General features: G+C 42.7%; 1 long non-coding RNA gene across 1 annotated transcript; it reads right to left on the reverse strand.

Moving 5' to 3' along the window:
* Positions 1-520: 520 nt before the first annotated feature.
* On the reverse strand, positions 521-7160 carry LOC142310686 (uncharacterized). The gene is made up of 2 exons (XR_012754207.1): positions 6498-7160; positions 521-4827 (listed from the first exon to the last, which is right to left on the reverse strand). It is a non-coding gene; the product is annotated as an uncharacterized LOC142310686 (long non-coding RNA).
* Between the last annotated feature and the right edge of the window lie 2344 nt (positions 7161-9504).

The following is a 9504-nucleotide window of genomic DNA, read 5'->3' on the forward strand; positions in this document are numbered from 1 at the left end:
ATATATATTACATAGAATCATTACACACAGAGGGATCTATTGCTATATATATTATATAGAATCATTACACACAGAGGGATCTATTGCTATATATATTATATAGAATCATTACACACAGAGGGATCTATTGCTATATATATTACATAGAATCATTACACACAGAGGGATCTATTGCTATATATATATTATATAGAATCATTACACACAGAGGGATCTATTGCTATATATATTATATAGAATCATTACACACAGAGGGATCTATTGCTATATATATTATATAGAATCATTACACACAGAGGGATCTATTATAATATATAATATATTATATATATATATATAGGAATAGATCCCTCTGTGTGTAATGACTCAAGATAAGAGTTTCCTTTTCTATACTGAATAACCGAAATAAACTTTTATATTGTAATTTATTGAGATGCACTTGTATTTATTCTTTTACCAAATAAATTGTTTATACAGACTGAATACATAAAAGATGTAATAAAAGCACAACACCTTTGCATCTTTTTAACCTCTTTATTTGTGGGTACTTTGCATTTAGCACAGAATATGTTATAAGAAAAATGTTCTGAACCAAAAAAAAAAACAAAAAAAAAATTAAAAGATGACAAATCATTTTTCATTGATAGGAACAATTGGAAATAAGCCATCAGCGGTCACATTGAGATGCATAGTGCTACCATACGCTTACAGATCAATCTGAAGTCATCGCTGTAGACTTCACACTAAAGGATTTTGGTTCATTTTATTTCATTATATCAGTGTATTTTGGGTTCCTTAAATGAAAGCATTACCCAGAAACTACTAAAAAGGGAATAACGGAAGTAAGGAGGGAGGCAATGTGTACCGAATCTCTTGCAGTAAAGTGAATACCGTTTACGAGGCTTCTTGCTCTAGGTGTGCCATTGTATCACCAGAATAAAGCCACCAAAAGACGACAAAGCTGGCAAGGATCTTCCAGTTCTCATTTCTGAGCTTTTGGGACGTAGCATCTACAATAACATTGTGTCCGGGGGTTTTTAACGCAAAGGCTCAGAACTTTCCATAAGAAGAATTTCCATGGAGAAATAATATTTGATGATGCTTTTCTTCGCAAACTTTTACTACCACATTTAGAAAGATTGGATGATAGTCCTACTGATCGTAAAACGTCCCATTTGCAGCCACTTCCTCTTGGAACAGTCACTTCTGATCTTCAGACTGTCATCTCTTTCGTTGCGATCGATCCAAGTGGCTGAGGCAGACACTGGTGGTGGTAAGACTCATGGGCTGGTAGAAGATAGTGGCACCATGAGACCTCCAATTACAGGACTGATACAGTGGCCTTCTTCATCTGGCCATGGCAAACCCAGCGCTTCGTTGCATCAAAGGAGGTTGTCCAGGCACACTCAACACCGGGGATGGAGAGCAGCCTCAGTACAACATCCAGCCAAGGCCACGCGAGATCTATTCTAGTTATCCGGACCCTGGATGGATGTTCTACGGCCACCTTGGCAAAATTACCACTCATGGGACAGTTGCACCTCTCAATGCCCAATGACTGCTCGAGCCGGAGAATACGCGGACAACCAAGTGTAACAATATCAACAATACTGCAACAGACTGATCAATGAAAGAGGTTTTACGAGATGCACTTTAAGTCTAAAACCTCTTTATACCCTCAATCGTGTGTGGCCTTTGTGGGTACTTTTCCACACCCCTAAAGTAATATCTATGGTAGACAAATGCCCCCTTAAGCAAACAAAGATACAATATCAGGATAGAAAAGTAATTGGCACAAGTCAAGTTAATTACAAAAGCAGAAACAAAAATACAGAATTATGGACAGCTTCTTCAGCTCAAGTAACGCAACATTTCCCAAAAAGGTTTATTTGCCACGAAGTCCCATTTGTCTACGAGGCCACGGTTGAAACCAGTGCTGACCACCACAGCCGAGCAGTGGTCTAAGCCACCTGGCAGGTAGGGTACGAAACATTGCAGTGAGTTTTAGACTTTATGACGATCGCCTTACAAAGCCAACCGGCTGTCCTGGTCAACACCGGCTTCAGCGATGGCCAAGAAGAGGTCGGAGGGTAACCGGAATGGTGGCAGAAGGTTAATATAAAAAAAACCTTGAGGAAATGTAAAGCCGTAAGACTGGCCAAAAGCTGGACCTCGATGTGACATCTTTGATACACAGATAAAGGCTGGATATTGAGGACTCGTTCACACTCCTGTCGAAGAAGGTTGATTCCTGCTTTCCTGATCCGGCCTTCAAGTCCAATCCCCGGTGGCAGATGGTCTTCAATTCTGTGCTTGGCATCCTCAGCATCTCTTGAGCTTACCAAACCCACCGACCATACATAAGGCCCAAATATGACAACCGTCTGTGGGGCCCAACAACCGCCAGATGCATCTAGGCTGCCGAGCACAGACGTGAAGACCAGCCACCATGGAGAACGGGACAGCCGGACCAGGGCAGAACCAATCAAATTACTCATCTTTAAATCACTAGGTACTTGATCAAGTCAACTAATTTTAGGCTTTTAGTAGGTACAGTCCTTTTTATAAGGCCCTCTTTATTGAATGAATTCCATGTCTTACATTTCGATTCCTGGAAATTGCAGATCTCACAATTACCATACAATTAAAAATAGTCACCTATGCATAGACCAAGTGACACGTTGATTAAGGGTCTACACATTAGGACCTTCATGATCCCATGAGGGGGGGGGGGGGGCTCTATAGCGCCTCATCTATATGGATCAGAGGTAGAGTATGTGAACCTCTACAGACAATGGAGTGGAGGGCGCATGCTCAACCATAACTCCATTTGATGGGGCTCTACAGACTTGCTCTTGGGATCAGTAGGGACTCCTGCGGTCAGGGATTCCTCCCTGGTCCAAAGAATAACCCTTCTAAAAGGTTAAAATGCAACAACTCCATCACACACGGCTAAAATATCCAGGCTCGGGATGAAGGACCATAACTGTACGAGCACACAAGGTATGGACCTCTGAGCAAAGCTGGATGAAACCGCCAATATGACGTTCCAGCACATCACTCACCCCATGAGTGATAAATTTAATACGGGCACAAAATTGTTGGAAGTTGTCCCATAACTATTACCTTATCCACCAGAAATCTAAATTTACATTTTCTGGGGATCCCAATGCCGATAAGCGGGATTAAAAAAAAAAGGTCCTAAAGTCCTGCGAGACCAGAACAGTACTGAGCATGTGCGACCACTCCTATCAAGAGGTCGCACATGCTCAGTAACACGACAGTCACAAAGGAATAAGACCACCGTCAATCAGATATTTAGCGCACTCTGGAGAAAGGTACTTGTTTATGGGACTACCACTAAAATATAACATGACTTCAGGAGTAATATCACCTCCAGACGAGCTTCGGTCAGAGTTGTAAAGCTGGTCACCGACCTCTTTGGTAACAAACTTCCCAGTAATGTCATTAATGTATATTTATTTTCACCATTCTGTGCCAGTATTAAAATAAAACAACTATGAGCACCTTGTGTGTCCAACAGCATACATTAATACTTTGACAATGCATTGTTTATCCTTATAGGCAACATGCACCTTTGTGCAGACCTAAGTCCCATCAGAAGACCCGATCAGTGAAGGTTTAGGTTCAAAGACCCTCTTAATTGAGTCAATACAAAATGACTGTTCAAACCAAGCCCACCAACTTGTTTTTCAGCCATCTCTGCCTCTAGTAAAGGCAAACTTACCAATCGGGGAGGCAGAAGAGAGAGGCAGAAGAGAGAGGCAGAAGAGAGAGGCAGAAGAGAGAGGCAGAAGAGAGAGGCAGAAGAGAGAGGCAGAAGAGAGAGGCAGAAGAGAGAGGCAGAAGAGAGAGGCAGAAGAGAGAGGCAGAAGAGAGAGGCAGAAGAGAGAGGCAGAAGAGAGAGGCAGAAGAGAGAGGCAGAAGAGAGAGGCAGAAGAGAGAGGCAGAAGAGAGAGGCAGAAGAGAGAGGCAGAAGAGAGAGGCAGAAGAGAGAGGCAGAAGAGAGAGGCAGAAGAGAGAGGCAGAAGAGAGTGGGAAGAGTAGGTAGAAGAGAGTGGGAAAGTACACAGATAAGCTAGGCCCCACCGGCTGCCCGAGCTTGGTTTGCCCAGTCATTTTGAGTTAATCCTACTAAAGAGACTGGAAGGTGAGGGGGGGGCTACTATTTGCTCTGGTGTGAATCTCAACCTCACACCCGCACTAATACCATTTGCTGACATGATCATAATCTCCACAAAGGTGCACTTATTTTTAGGGGAGCCACAGGTCTCCAGACATGCATGCAAATAAAAAGAAAACATCCTGAACACCTTAAAGCATTATCACTGAGCGAGAGACCAGACGTTACCCGCTCTCTAAAAAAACAACTGCATATAGATCAGATTTACAGCAGATAATTATCCAGCACCGGAGCTGCGAACTGATAATGAATGCAGTGCTAAGACTTTGCAGAGAAGCCTGGTCTCTCTGGTGCCTCCTCCAGTGATAATCACAGGTCACTCCTCTATACAGACATGTGCATTTCCTCTCCTGTGAGGGCTGCGCACACATTTATCCCTTTGGTTCCCATTTTTCCCCATTGATCTTGCATGTGTTCAGACCCTCTATCTCCTGACAAGCTCACGTTTTATTTTTTTGGTTCCTCATCCGTGAATACTTCAATCTCTGCGGCTCTCTCATGTAGAAAATAAAGACCAACACAACCATGGCTGCGACAATGTTACACGTCTCCGAATTGTGCGTTTTTTTCCATCGGATGAGCATTTCGGACAGGAACCAGCAACGCCATCTTCCACGAGTGAACTACAAAGTCATAAGAAAAGCTAAAATTTAGAAATGGACAAAAAGGACAAGAACATACAAAAAGTGGGATCTCCTGCACCAATATAACCCCATACTGTTTTCTCATAGAACCAAAAAAGAATATTTAAAACGTCATTGTTACCCATGGAAATAAGACAGTGCTGCAAATTACTGAAACGAAACATCGAGAACCAGAAAGGAAAATAAAAAAAAAAAAATTTGCAAGCCCTTAACACATCGCCACAGTTCATTTTAAAATCGGCAAGGGCCTTGAATGTGGCCTTCGACTTCTCAAGGGCACGATTTTTTTGGATGATCTCAGTAGTTAGTGAAGAAAGAAAAAAAATAAATCACTAATATGGATCGGTCTTGTATCCTTAATGGATTAGAGTTGTTGACCTCGTCATTTTCTGAACCATTTGCTCTGCAGTTAGTCCCAGGCTGCGGCATCGAGCAGACGACGGGAAGAACTGATGAGACAAATGAGTCGGAGATCCTGCCAACACCGGGATTATTAGCAGAATGCGGAGTCTGTACGTCATAACTTATAGCTGCCGGGATTGTGAACCAGCGCTCTGCTGGGAACGGAGGGCAGAAATGACAAAACAGGACTGCAGTGTGCGCCTCCTTAATATCCAACACCCTATAACTAGTGATGAGCGGGCACTACCATGCTCGGGTGCTCTGTACTCGTAACTAATGATGAGCGGGCACTACCATGCTCAGGTGCTCAGTACTCGTAACTAATGATGAGCGGGGCACTATCATGCTCGGGTGCTTGGTACTTGCAATGAGCAGTTGGATGCTCGGATGGGCGCAACCCAAATACAATGGCAGTCAATGGGGACTCACTAATTACCAGTACTGAGCTCTCGAGCATGGTAGTGCCCTGCTCATCACTAGTTACGAGTACTGAGCACCCGAGCATGGTAGTGCCCGCTCATCACTAGATACGAGTACAGAGCACCTGAGCATGGTAGTGCCCGCTCATCACTAGATACGAGTACAGAGCACCCGAGCATGGTAGTGCCCGCTCACCACTAGTTACCAGTACTGAGCACCCGAGCATGGTAGTGCCCGCTCATCACTAGTTACCAGTACTGAGCACCCGAGCATGGTAGTGCCTGCTCATCACTAGTTACCAGTACTGAGCACCCGAGCATGGTAGTGCCCGCTCATCACTAGTTACCAGTACTGAGCACCCGAGCATGGTAGTGCTCGCTCATCACTAGTTACCAGTACTGAGCACCCGAGCATGGTAGTGCCCGCTCATCACTAGTTACCAGTACTGAGCACCCGAGCATGGCAGTGCCCGCTCATCACTAGTTACTAGTACTGAGCACCCGAGCATGGTAGTGCCCGCTCATCACTAGTTACTAGTACTGAGCACAGCCTTAAAGGGCTTGTCTGCAGCAGAGATGCCATCGCCTCTCTTCACAGGATAGGTGATAACTTAAAAATCGGTGGAGGTCCCAGCAGACAGTTCCCCACCGATTGGCAGAATGGGATACATACATCCCATTAGAAAGGATGAGCAGTGCGCATGTGACTGCCGCTATAATTCTTTGTGGCTGCCAGTGACGGTCGAGCATACGCACTGCTCATCTTACTACTGGGAATAAAAGTGCCTTGTTTTTGTACTCAGGCCCCACCGATTGGCAAACTCTTACCTATTCTGAGGACAAGAGGTCCAAACCCACTCTGGTTATATTATACGGTAAGGCATAAAAAGCCAACTGATTTTTCATGGGACCACGTGCAACAAAAGGTTGACTTTTCCTTGAGAAGACCAAAGGCCACATGCTCGGCCGGCCATGACATTTCATTTGCATCTTCAACCATAAAAGAACCTAATGAATCAGATTATACAATTATAATGCATTCAAAAGAAAAAAAAAACCCCAAAAAAACCATTTAACATCACATGGACCCTAATACATATGAGGTGGTGGTCTTCCATCGTCGTTTGCTCCTACAGTATTTATCCCATCCGTCCTGGCAGCCTAACCATACATGAAATCATCAAAGAGCAAGATGCAGTTTCATAGTTGACAATTTATTACATTCCAGCTTTTTATTTCATAGTTTTAATTATTTTTTTTGGCTGTTGGCTTAAATAATTAAAAAAAAAACCTATATAAAAAAAAAAAAAAAAGTACATATAGCACTGAAATGGAGGCGTAGGACGAGGGAGCGGCGCCCTTGCTGCCCTCTGTAGTGTTTAATCTAAGGGCTGACGAAATTTCTGACCAAGAAAAAAAAAAATTAAAAAAAAAAAGGGGGACATGGAAGGAGGTAGGAATGTAAGAAACTGGCTGCAGGTCTCCCCTTCCCCCCCACCCCCCTGTCCTAAGACAATACAACCCCCCCGCTGTAGGCCTGATGGTATAGAAATAAAAGCCCCCTATAGAAGGAAGATCGGGTGATTTTTTTTTTTTTTTTTTTTTTTTTTTACTTCCATTGTCCTCTCGCCCCTGCAATGAGAGTGTCTGGCAGCCGCTCACCCCTCCTGTGTGCAAGACACATTAGTATGCACGGCGTGCCGGAGAAACCCTGCATGCTAATGGGGGGATCCAGGCCTTCACCGTCAGCCATACGCCCAGAATAAAGAAAGGAGGCAAGATGAAGATGATGGGGTTTCCCTTACCCACAGAGGGTTTTGGAAAGGACGAAAGCCATATTAAAGATATTTAAAAAAAGGGGAAAGAAAAAGAAAAAAAATGAATACATTAATATTTCACTTTTTTTCTTTATTTTGTTTTCATATATATCTATGGGAAAAATATATAATATATATATATATATATATATATTCATATTTCTTCACTTTTTTTCTTTATTTCGTTTTTGTATATCTATGGGAACGAAAAAAAATATATATTTTTATTTTAATTTTCATTATATATATATATATATATATATATATATATATTTATAATATAATGGAAAAAAAAAATTATATATATATATATATATATATAAAGTAAAAAATACATTTTTTATTTTATTTCAAATAGATCTATAAAAACGAAAGCAAAAAAAGTGAAAAATATGAATATATTTTTTACTTTATTCCTTTTTCACATACATCTATAAGAAAAAGAAAAAGATATATGTGAAAAAGAAAAAAATATAATATGTATTCATATTTTTCACTTAATTTAGTTTTCATATATATCTATTAAAAAAAAAAAAGTCGACCTACTGAGAGGAGGAGGGAGGGGGGGGAATTGGGGTAATAAATGCTAACGCCCTGCAGCCAGAGAGGAACGGGTACAATGGGTGACACTAATTGCTCCCTTATCCCACCGAAGCCCCTCATCCAGTGCAACATATGGAAAAATGAAAAAAGAAAAAAAAAAAAAAAAAAGCAGCAACTTGGGTTTAAAGAAAAAAAAAAAAACTGTTCAAATGCAATAAAAACAGCATCATAACACTGTTACTAACCTGACGGCAGTGCCGGGGTTAACGAATGAAAGTGGGGAAGGAGCAGAAACCCCTTCACTTGCGGAGGCCCAACCGAGTGCGACGCGTCACCGTAAGGGTATTCCGGTAGTGAAGGGGGTTTTGCATATAACAGTAAACCATATAGTCCTGTGCATAAATATATACAGACATATATATAGAGAGATCTTACAAGGGGCAATGTGCCAAAATCAACAACGTGGGGAGAATGCTTTAGGGGGTACACGGCAGATTTGGGGGCAGGCAGGTGGAGTTTGCACCCATTAAGGGTGAAGCCTCTAAGGGAATTGGATTGGGGGGGCTACACACGGAGGTATAAGAGGGGTCCGGGTTGGTTATGAGGCACGATGGAAGAGCAAAACTGGCCGTTGTAATGAATCAGTGATATTCGGTGTCATTTTTCGGGGGGGCTTCACAGGACTATTTTAGCTTTAAGACCTTCTCTTAAAAAAATAGTAAGACTAATCAGCACCGGTTAAGACGTTTAAGTAATTGCCTCCCAAGGCCCAGCCGCCTCCAATGGAATAGCACTTAAATGTTTCGCTCTCGTCTGCCTCCCCTTGTAAACGTTAAGGAAAAATAAAGTTTTTTTAAAAAAAAAAAAGGGAAGGAATTCCTGTTCATGCACATGCAACCTGCGGGAGATACGGGATAGAGGTATATGTCCCCTCCCCAGGTCAGCGGGAGATCCTCCGAGCAAGTCACCGTTCTGCATGACCGGGTCCGGCGGCGGGCGGGGGGGAGGGGAGGAGACACCATGCCTAAATGCTGACGATTCCCTTTAAAACAAAAAGCAGAAGACGACGCCATCCCCATCCTTCGCGGTTCCATATTACAAAGCACGGCAGGGGTGGGTAAAGGGTGAGGTGTAGTATCATCCGAAAACCACTGAACCTAATAGCAGCCTCCTGACTGGGATAGTTGCTCTATTGTAATTAAGACTAATGAGAAGCATTAATTACATCAGTGGCGGGAGATAAATAATTGATCAGCCACGTGACGTGACCATGCGATTGCTTTGTGTACACTTTCCCTTTAAATGCGTCCATTGTAATATGGAAGTCTTCTGGCTACTGCCTTCCCCAATTCATAGCTCAGTGGTGCAGCCTCATTTTATAACAGGGATTCTGCGTGTTCCCACCCCAGACCCTCCCCAATCCCACACCGCCCTCCTCCCAAACACCAGCAGTAATGGCCCCTACAATATTTACA

This window comes from Anomaloglossus baeobatrachus, chromosome 5 (assembly GCF_048569485.1).
Source record: "Anomaloglossus baeobatrachus isolate aAnoBae1 chromosome 5, aAnoBae1.hap1, whole genome shotgun sequence".
Classification (NCBI taxonomy): Eukaryota; Metazoa; Chordata; class Amphibia; order Anura; family Aromobatidae; genus Anomaloglossus; species Anomaloglossus baeobatrachus.